This window comes from Pristis pectinata, chromosome 11 (genome assembly GCF_009764475.1).
Source record: "Pristis pectinata isolate sPriPec2 chromosome 11, sPriPec2.1.pri, whole genome shotgun sequence".
Lineage (NCBI taxonomy): Eukaryota > Metazoa > Chordata > Chondrichthyes > Rhinopristiformes > Pristidae > Pristis > Pristis pectinata.
In genome coordinates this window covers 35184848-35196855 of record NC_067415.1, presented here as the reverse complement: position 1 = coordinate 35196855, position 12008 = coordinate 35184848, and positions in this window count along the sequence as shown.

Sequence of the window (12008 nt, the reverse complement as noted above, 5' to 3'; positions counted from 1 at the left end):
AGTTGGAATTGGGAGAGGTGTGAAGGTTATGGGATGTTAGCTTTCATAAGTCGAGGGATCGAGTTTAAGAGCCATGAGTTAATGATGCAGCTCTATTAAAACTTTGGTTAGACCACACTTAGAGTACTGTGTCCAGTTCTGGTCGCCTCATTATAGGGAGGATGTGGAAGCGTTGGAAGGGGTGCAGAGGAGATTTACCAGGATGCTGCCTGGTTTAGAGAATATGCATTATGAGGAGAGACTAAGGGAGCTAAGGCTTTACTCTTTGGAGAGAAGGAGGAAGAGAGGAGACATGATAGAGGTGTACAAAATATAAAGAATAGATAGAGTGGACAGTCAGTGCCTCTTTGCCAGGGCACCAATGCTCAATACAAGAGGGCATGGCTTTAAAGTAAAGGGTGGGAAGTGCAAGGGAGATATCAGAGGAAGGTTTTTTACACAGATAGTGGTTGGGGCATGGAATGCACTGCCTGGGGCGGTAGATAGTCTTAGGTGAGGTTTAAAGGTTGGCACAACATTGTGGGCCAAAGGGCCTGTATTGTGCTGTACTGTTCTATGTTCTATCCACAAAATAAAGGCTCTCCATGAATTTTCCCTGATTGTATAATACTACTCTCTGACTATTAAGGCTCACAGCATGGCCCTGGAAAACAAGGACTGCTTCTCATTTCTTAGGAGCCACCTTTCAGCAAAAGCAGACGTCATTGATGAAATTCACCATTGCTTTCAATGTTCCATCACAAGCTTTTGTCTTCTAATGACACTGAAGGAGTCTATTTGGCCCATCACATTCATGCTAGCTCCCAGGGGAGCAATCCTATTGGTTCAATTACTCTCCTTATTTCCTTGTAACCCTGTAATTTCTTCTCTCTCAGACATGCCCATCCATTCCTCTTCAAAATTTTTTTGGCATTAACCTACACTGAGTGGTAATTTACAGTAGGCAATTAACCTAAAAACATGCTTTAAGTATATAGAAGGAAACCAGATCAACAAGCAGAAACCCAATCAGTCAAAATCAAATAAAACTGCATAGGTGGAAGCCAAAATCAGGTTTGAACCTGGGTCCCTGGAGCATGGAGGCAACAGTGCAAACTGCTTCATCATCTTGCTTCCTGGTTGATTGGAAAGAAGAGTATTCAAAGATCAAGAAGTCAGACCTGGCATAAAACTCATGGTCCACCGAGCAACAATGATACTTGTCCTCTTATGTGCTTCTGAGAACGGGACTACCTAGAGCATGCACTTCCAGGCACTGGAAGAATATCACTAATGCTTTCTCCAAATCACAGGAAGAATAAATAAATCAATGTCAGTGTTCTCTCCCAGACCAACATTCCCACCACTGATCCCCGGTTGCATTAGGATGGCTCCCTTGGGCAGGCCATGTTCTTTATATGCCTTACACCAGGTTCCCAATGCAACTGTTTCGAGCCCTCTCATAGGAAGCAAATAATGGGCAGACAGAGAAAGAGATTCAAGGATGTGCTCAAAGTCTCCTTGGAAAAAATACAATGTTCCCACTGACTCTCAAGAATGCCTTGCTTCATGATTGCTTAAAGTGGAGATGGAGCAGTTGGGATGGTATTGAGAACCTTGAGTTCATGCATTGGGAGCACACAGAAGCCCAGCATAAAGGCAGATGGAATGTACCACCTCCTGGACTACCCACCAGCTCACAACTTTGGGCATTTCTTGTCCCATCGATGACTCTCCCCATCCCCACATTGACCTCATCAGTCATCTCAGAACCCACAGAATCAGAGTGGAAGCAAGTCATCCTCAATCCCAGGGGATTACTTAAGAAGAAGACACTAATTTTTAAAAAGACTAATTTCAAGTTATAAAATGTTGGAGCTAAAAGTTTGTTATTATCTTATAATGAAATGGAAGGAGGTCATTCAGCCTAGTGGGTCTGCGCTGGCTCCCAGAGGAGCAATCTCATTAGTCTCATTTCTTATTTCCCTATGCCTCTGCAACTTATTCTTTCTCACACATGCATTGATTCCCTGCACCAATTAGCCTCTCAGCAGGTCTTTGGAATGTGGGAGGAAACTGAGCCATTGGATGCAGACATAGAGGCAATGTGCAAACTCTGCATAAACACAACCTAGGTCAGGATCAAATCCAAGTGCCAGGTGCTGTGAGGTATGAATATAGACACAATGGAATATAGAAAGTTCCAGTGTTATATCTATGGTGGTAAATGGTTGCACCTGTAGGAGAATTCTCTGATTCATTTGTGAGTTTGAAATATGGCTGTAAGTTTACATTCCAACATCTGCATCTGCATTTCTGATTAATGTGGATTTGTGCCCAATGTACAATTGTCCTGAAAATTAACATGTTTTATTGTAAATTCCATCATGAAGTAGGAATATTTGTTTGACCTATTGTGCAATAAGAAGCACGGATCCTTACAAAGCTTCTAGGAATGCTGCAACAATTCGACTTGTGTGGAGTATAAATGTTGGCATGGACTTGTTCGGTCCCACGATCTGTTCCTGTTTAGCAAATCCCATGTAACTATATCATACGTAATTCGGTTGAAAGCCTGTGCTAAGATGACAATGTTAATGCTCCAATGGCTTGGTTGAAATTGTAGTACTATAACTGTGATCTAATACCGCCTGGCTGATAGTTACCAAGGAAACAGTTCTTTTTTCTGCCTGAGGCTTGATTAAGTCCTGGATTTTTTTCAGCAGATTGTAAGATAAATACAACTGGGAAAATACATTGGACCCATCTTATCTTTTTCTAGAAACATGATGGGGTAGAATTTTGTTTTGCCATCTTCAGATTCGAAATGGGCTTTCATGGCTCACTTAAAATGAGACCTCAGGAGGATTTATCAATGAGCAATGGACAACAACAAAAATCCAGCGATAGCTTGGCAGTTTCATGAAGAAGGGGTTGGGCTGTCTGTCCCACCATCATTGGCCATCAAAGAGAGAAACAAAGACTAGCATTTATTTGACATCTTTTATGAAATCTCAAGTTGAGTTTATTGTCATATGCACAAGTACATGTATGCACAGGTGCAATGAAAAACTTACTTGCTTCAGTATCACAGGCATATAGCATTAGAGACACAACATTCACAAGAAAAACATAAATTCAACATAAATGATACAAGAAAGTACACAATTAGAATAATAAAAATAAACTCAGGTTGTCCCAAAGTACCTTACAGGTAATTAACTATTTTGAATCATCAATCTCACATGTTATAATGTAGGTAATACTTCAGTTTGAATACAATGGTTCCCATAGTCAAAAGACAATGATCAGACAGGACAATTTCGTTAATCAGTTGGCTGAGTATTGAAGACTGGTAAAGTTAACTTTCCTGTTTTTTATGGGAACCTATACATTTCCATATGAGGGCAGCTGACACTTTGGCCTTATTTGAGTGCAGCATATCTTCAAATTCAAATGGTCCTGCCAGATAAATGATGTGACTTCTAGAAAGGATGAATGGCTACAAACTTAATGGCAACTAATTTACCTGCAGAGTCCCTAAAACTTCTCCACCACCTTCAGTGGGGAACTCAGGATGTGATGGAATACCACATACAAAATGCTGGAGGAACTCAGTAGGTCTGGCAGTGTTGCTCCAGATTCCAGCATCTGCAGAATCTCTTGTGTCTCTGTGATGGAATACTTCCTGATAACTTGGTGCTCTATGGTGAAGAGGTTCAACAGTATCCAGAACTTGCCAATAGGACTGATGGATGCCAAATTCACTCTTGAAAGAAATTCATCTTTGATTAGTAGGGCTAAATATGTGTTTTAATAACAGCTACACTTTCTTAATGGAATGAAATTTTGAACATTGGAATTGACTTTCAGAAATGGGGTGCAATGCTGTGAACTGAGCTCTGATGACCTGAAACATTAGCACTTTTTCTCCTCAGATGCTGCCTGATCTGTTGAGTATTTTCAGCATCTTTTATTTCAGATTTGCAGCATCAGCAGTATTTTACACACAATAGTGACAACATGTGGCACCTCAATTTAATATCTTATCCAAAAGACAGCACCTCTAATAAAGTTCCCTTAGTTCTACCCTGGAGGGTGAGATGGATTTTTGTAATTGTCTCTGGAGTACAATTTAACCCACAACTTTCTTACTTGGAGGCAATAGAATCAGATTTAAAAAAAACACTCAAAAGGGTTCAGCAATTTGGCTCTTGGATATTCCTTAATGGTACAGAAGAATCTTTGACTTTTAAAGTGAAAGTTAATTCACTTTCTTGTATCAGTGTTGCTCCTCCCCTCCCAACTCTACTTCCTTCTATGTTGATTCATGGAAAACTCTTGTAACTGCACTTTCAACCCACCAACTGGTTAACCTCTGACCCGCCTTTCAACATGACATTCCTACTGGTACTGATCTGTCCAACTGCACCACCCTCACTCTTACCTCCACCTTTGTAACCTAGTCCCCCAGCACACTCTCACCCTGGGTGCTCTATTGTACAGCTACCTTATGCCATGGAACGCACAAATGAATGGATATTCGGTGTCCAATGACTGATTTACACATTCACTGATGGACAGGTGCTCCAAAAGTCCTTCATTTCTAGGCTTTTGAGCATCTCTGATTTAAACATTCCATTGTCAAGGCCCTAAGCTCTAGGTTTTCCTCCCCAAACCAACCCACCTCCCTATTTCCCTTTATTCATTCAATACACTGATCTACACTGTCTCTAGATCATGTTTTTGGTTATCTGATCTGATATTTCATGAAATGTCCACCAGCACTCAACATTATAATGGAGGAAATCCAATAGCAACTTCTGGCATTTGCTGATAAGCAGCTAATTGCCAAAATCCACAATCTGTTCTTTTAGATAACCTTCATTTCTGCATTCTTGACCATAGGCTCAGCATCGAGCATTCTGAATGGCATGAACTTGAATTACTTGGCCACTGGTTCCAGAAGGACTGAAAACTTAAATGCAGTAATAACAAGTTAATACTGCCAGACAAGATCTGGCCTGAACAATTAATTTTACACATGTTGAGTCTTGTGTCTTCTATAGAAAAGTAGTTTGGAGATTTTAAAATTATTTTTTTACTTTTTCTCTCTGTATTTTATATTCTTTATTTTCATCTGTATTTCACAATCTTTATTTTATTTTCTGTGTATTATTTAAATCTAGTTTAGATTTCCTAATTTCTATTTACTGTTTGAGACTACATCTTTAAGTCTTATTAGCTCATGATTCTCTCTCTTGCTTGCGTTTTTCACACTCAGCATTGATTCCAAGGATGTGACGTTGTTTCGGATCTGATGCCAGATATGAATTTCCACCAACAAGCTTACAAAGTTTCTGTGAGCAGCTGTTAGTGAATTGAAGTCCAAGTGCAGTGTCTGTATTTATTCCCAGAGCTACAAGGACACAAAAGACACCAAATTTATGTAGCAATTCCTTACTTTAGAAATGAGCATGTAAGATTACCCGTTTATACATTGTACTAATTGTTCTTTCACTTGTGCACTCATTGAGAATTGTATTGCATGCATCTGGAAATATTTGTTTGAATAGTTAACGTACAAGTAAGACTTTATGATTTCCTTTATCACACTGCAAAATAATTATGGTAATAGTTGCAGACATAAATTACCTGAAGGATACGTATGATCCTTTATTGGATAAATGACGCACTTCTGTTTGTTATGAACAAAAAATGATATATAAAGCAATCACGCCCTCTGATGGATAATGATTACATTAGCTATTAGGTTGATTATAATTTTATACAATATAAGGGTGCATATTAAAAGCAGCTTATGCTTCTCAGCTGCTTTTCTATTAAATATGTGTGATATTGTGATATGTAATTTGAAATTTATCTAACTACATAGATCATTTTCATTCTTTGTCAAAACTCTCAAATGAAAAATGGTGAAAACACTGACTTAATGTTGCAAAATTACCCCAAAGCATAGAATTTCTCTGTTTCTGAACAGCAGAATTTTCTTGAAAGTTTGATGAACTGGAATGGAGATGAACTATATTGAGATGATTATTATTTTTATTTCTTTTGGTTGCTGGCAGCAGATTCTAGAAATTAGTACTACTCTTAATATTTCTGTTTCAATTACAGCATGTTTACACCAAGCAAGATAACATATTCATGGGAACAATATTGATTTGGCTTTGATAACACTATATATTTAAGTTATTTGTAAATTACAGTTGCTTCTGATCTAGCCATAAGCTGACTGTTGTGATCCTTTCCTTGTGCATTAGCAAATCTCAGTTGCATGCTTCTTGATTCAACTTCTATTGATGCATTTCCACATTTTAAGGCTATCATGCTACATGGATCAAGAAAGTAAATTTATACTTTAAAAATATTCCCTATTTATCCTACTCTCATTAATAGATCATGTTATGGATCAGATTGCTATTTGGTGAATGTCCCTTTAAAATATAGTAGAGTAGTGGTGTGTGGTGTCGTCACGACAAGATTACAATGTGCTGACGTTTTTGCTCAGTGAGAGAGTGGGAGAGGGAGACTGACTGACTGCTGGTCTCCGTAACAATGGATGAAGAACAATAACTGTGTCTGTCATTACAATCCACATATGGATTTTTGGAGCAACAAGTTGAGTCTACTTTGTTGAGGGAAACAGGTATTTGTGTGGACGGCCACATCTCGAATGCCTTTCGGGGTGGCAGATACTTTGGAACAAAGCAATGGAGATCATCAGTGACTGAGGTGTCGTATGGGTTCCATCGTGGAACATTTGGATTTCGTAAATTCTCTCTATTCTCTCTACATTTTCTCTTCAGTCAATGGTGGTTTTGCAAAAGCCTTTGTTCACGTTTCACCTTATGGCTTGCTGAACTGAACTTTTCCTGGACTTTGAGTTTGGGAATTTGCCACACACACACTTCGAGTTTAGTTTTGGGGTTAATGTTTAATACCTAACATTTTTACTTTTCTTATTATTATAAGTAGTTATTAATAAAATAGTTTCTAACACTTATACATGACTCGGTGTGTTTCTTTTGTTGCTGGTATGTAACATCAATATTTTGATTTTGTTCACTGTTTATTATTTTATTTGGGATATTACCTTCAGGCGTCATTTCTTCCAAATTGCATCATTTCAAACCTGTGCATATAAGAGAGTTACGTTTGTGAGAGTTAAATGTGCATATGAGAGAGATTTGTGTGTGAGAAAGAAAGAGGGAGGTGTGTAGAAAGAGAGAGCAAGAGAAAAGAGTGTGAGTGAGAGAGCAAGAGTCAGAGTACAGGCCCTTTGGCCCAACTTCTCCATGCTGACCAAGATGCCCATCTAAGATAGTCCCATTTGCCCGCATTTGGCCCATGTCCCTTTAAACTTTTCCTATTCATGTGCCTGTCCAAGTGTCTTTTAAATGTTATTGTACCTGATTCAACAACTTCCTCTGGCAGCTCACTCCATATCTGCACCACCCTCTGTGTGAAGAAGTTGCCCCTCAGGTACCTTTTAAATCTCTCACCTTAAACCTATGCCCTCTTTTTTAGATTCTCCTTCCCTAGGAAAAAGACTGTGTGTGGTCACCCTATCTATGCCACTCATGATTTTATACACCTCTATGAGGTCACCTCTTAGTCTCCTGTGATCCAATGAATAAAGTCCTAGCCAGCCCAACCTCTCCCTATAACTCAGACCCTTGAGTCCTGGCAACATTCTCACAAATCTTCTTTGCACACTTTCCAGCTTAGAGGTATGTGTGTGTGTGAGAGAGAGAGAGAGGGGTGTATATGGGGAGAGGTGTGTGTAAGAGAGAAAACGAGAAGTGTGTACAAGAGAGGTGTGTATGAAAGAGGGAGAGGTATGCGTGTGTGAGAGAGAAAGGGGTGTGTGAGAGGGAGGTGTATAAGTGATTGTGTATGTGTTGCATGTGTTTGTGTGTGTGAGAGAGAGAGAGGGAAAGAAAGAGGAATGTGTGTGGGAGAGAGAGAGCTAACTAAAGTTAACTGACTAATTAAAAGATTGGTCAGCTGAGATCCAGTGGCAGACATTAAAGGGTTATTTATGAGCACATAGAATAGGTACATTACAATAAGAACAATTCAAAGGGAGTAACCCATCATATATATTTAACTAAAAAAGTTAAAGATAGCACTAAATTTAGAGAAAAGATATTATTATACAAAAACAGCTGGCAGGTCAGAAGATTAAATAGAATGTAAAAACAGCCACAAATGACTAAAAGTAATAAGGAAGAAAAAGTTAGAGTACAAGATAATGTTGGCCAGAAATATAACAACAGTTAACGAGAGTTTCTGTGCATAATAGAAAAGGGGTAATAGGTCCAGAGAAAGTGAGTCTAGGGAAATAAAATGGAAAGCAAAGAGATGGCAGAGGTATTTTACATCAGTTATCAATATAGAGGATAAAAATATTATCCCAGAAGTAGTTGTGAATTGTGATTTCAAAGGAAGAGAGAAACTCAGTAAAAAATTACAAGGCAGGGGTGCTGATTGTTGGATCTGTGAGCTGACAACTCTCCAGGTCCTGATAGACTTCATACAAGGGTCTTAAAAGAAGTGCTGAGTGCAATAAGGGGAGTCTAAAACTGGAGTACATTGATTTATAGCGAGAGGGGAAAGATTTAAAGGGGACCCAAGGAATAATTTTTTCCACGTAGAGGGTATACTTAAACCAGGCCAACTTGAAAAAGTCTCTAACTACCACCAACATGCCACCTGTGGAACCAGAGGAGCCCACACACTTGATCACTGTTACACCACCATTAAGAACGCTTACCATGCCATCCCACACCAGCACTTTGGCAAGTCTGATCACCTGGCTGTACTTCTACTCTTGGCACATAGGCAGAGACTGAGGACCTCAGTACCAGTGGTGAGGACTGCAAAAGTATGGTCAAGGGAGGCAGAGGAGCGTTTACGGGACTGCTTTGAATTGGTGCACTGGACTGTATTCCAGGATTCATAGTCGGATCTAAATTAATGTCACAGCTGTCACCGACTTCATCAAGACCTATGTGGATGAGTGTGTGCTGTTGAGAACATACTGAGTCTTCCCAAACCAGAAGCCCTGGATGAACCAGAAGATTTGCAGTCTGCTGAGGGCTAGATCTGTGGCATTTAAAACTGGTGATCCAGAACCCTACAAGAAATCCAGGTACGACCTACGGGAGGCCATCATGAGAGTGAAAAGGCAATTCCGAGTGAAGCTACACAGTCAGATGCACAACAGCTGTAGCAGGGTTTGCATGCCATTACTTCCTACAAGGCGAAACCTAACAGCATAAATGCCTGCAATGCTTCACTCTCAGATGAGCTCAACACCTTTTATGCACGATTTGAAAGGGAGAATAACACTACACCTGTGCAAATCCCCACAGCATCCGGTGACCCCATGATCATGTCTTGGAGGCTGATGTCACAACATATACTTCAGGAGGGTGAACCCTCGCAAGGCGTCAGGCTCCGATGGTGTACCTGGCAGGGTACTGAAAATCTGTGCCAACCAACTGGCTGGAGTGTTCAAGGACATCTTCAACCTCTTCACTGCTGCAGTCGGAGGTTCCCACCTGCTTCAAAAGGGCATCGATCATGCCCAAGAAGAGCAGAGTGAGCTGCCTCAACGACAATCGCCCAGTAGCACTCACATCTGGGTTGGTCATGGCTAGAATTAACTCCTGCCTGAGCAAGGACCTGGACCCGCTGCAATTTGCCTACCGCCACAACAGGTCTACAGCGGACACAATCTCACTGGCTCTCCACTCTGCTTTGGAGCACTTAGACAACAGCAATACATATGTCAGGCTACTGTTTATCGATTATAGCTCAGCGTTCAACACCATCATCCCCTCAGTACTAATCAACAAGCTTCAGAACCTGGGCCTCTGTACCTCCCTCTGCAACTGATCTTTGACTTTCTCATAGGGAGACCAGTCAGTGCAGATCGGTAATAACATCTCCTCCTCCGACAATCAACATAGGTGCACCTCAAGGATGGGTGCTTAGCTCTCTGCTCTCTCTACACTCCTGTGTGGCTAGGCACAGCTCAAATGTCATCTATAAATTTGCCAATGACACCACTGTTGTTGGCAGAATCTCAGATGGCGATGAGGTGGTGTACAGGAATGAGATAGATCGGCTGGATGATTGGTGTCTTAACAACAACCTCGCACTCAACATCAGCAAGACCAAGGAATTGACTGTGGACTTCAGGAAGGGGAAGTCAGGAGAACACACACCGGTCCTCATTGACAGGTCAATGGTGGAAAGGGTGAGCAGCTTCAAGTTCCTGGGAGTCAACATCTCAGAGGATCTACCTTGGGACCAACACATTGATGCAATCATGAAGAAGGCACACCAGCGGCTCTACTTAGGAGTTTGAGGAGATTTGGTACATCACCAAAGACTCTTGCAAATTTCTATAGATGTACGGTGGCGAGCATTCTGACAGGTTGCATCACCACCTGGCATGGAGTCTCCAATGTGCAGGATCGAAAGAGGCTGCAGTGGGTTGTAGACTCAGCCAGTTCCATCATGGACACAACCCTCCCCACCATCAAAGACATCTTTAAGAGGCGGTGCCTCGAGAAGGCAGCATCCATCATTAAGGACCCTCACCATCCAGGACATGCCCTCTTTTTATTACTACCATCAGGAAGGAGGTACAGGAACCTGAAGAACCACACTCAATGTTTAAGGAACAGCTTCTTCCCTTCCACCATCAGATTTCTGAATGGTCCATGAACTCTACCTCGTTATTCCTCTTTTGCACTATTTATTGGTAACTTATAGTAATTTTTATGTCTTGCACCGTACTGTTGCCGCAAAACAACAAATCTCACGATGTATGTCAGTGATAATAAACCTGATTCTGATAATGGAAAGAGCTGCCAGACAAGGTGGTGGAGGCGAGTACAATTACAACATTTAAAAGCCCTTTGGACAGGTTCATGGATAGGAAAGGTTTAGTGGAATAGGGGCAAAATGCAGGCAAATGGGATTATCTCAGGAAGGCACCCTAGTCAGCATGGAAGTGTTGGGCTGAAGGGCCTGTTTGCTTCCTGTATAACTCTATGACTTTAGAGTTTTAAGATTTCCAAAAGGAATGTGGTAAAATGCTGTATCAAAGGTTATTGTGGAAAATAGCTCATGGTGCAGAAGCTATCATACTGACACGAATAGAAGATTAGTTGGCTAACAGGAGAGAATGGGCAAAAATAGGTCTTTTCCTGATTGGCAAGATGAAATAAATGGTTTGCCACAGGAATTGGTGCTGGAGCCTCATTAAACAGTCATACAAATACTAACCCTCTTACTTACAACATCGAGGTAATTCAACCCACTGGGTCCGTATCAGCTCCAAGCAAAGCCACGGCATTAGTCCCATTCCCACTTTTCTCATTTTTCTGTAACCATGCAACTTATTACCCCTCATATGCCCATCAACTTTCCTTAACTCCTTCTGCCACTTACCCACACTAGGGGTATTTTTCAGTAGTCAAGTAACCTACTAGCACATCATTGGGAAAGGAAGGAAACTAGGTATGTACCAAGACAGAGAGCATGTACAATTCTGCATTTAGTTTTAGAAAATGAAGTTGGCCAGAACATTTTTGTGGGAGTGGTCATAATTCAGCTTCATTTGGCAGAGGGTATGCAAGAGGGTAACAAGGAAAAAGCACCGCCCATTAGAGGCTGAAATAGTAACTGAAGTTGGAGATTGTGGGCAAGGATTCTAATTATTTTGTGGTTATTTTCAGAAGTGGGATATAATGCCGATATTCTGGTTAAAGAGGATGTGTTTGAAATATTTATGGGATAAAAATAGCAAGTGAGGAAGTATTAAGGTGTTTGAAAGCAGTAAATCAACTGGCCCAAGTATATACAAAGACATTAACAGTATCAATGGAAGAAACCTCGGAGGCTGTTACTACATTTTTTCAAAGCTTTCTGGCTACATGGGCAGGAGGTACACCAGCCTGAAATACCACATCACCAGGTTCAAGAAC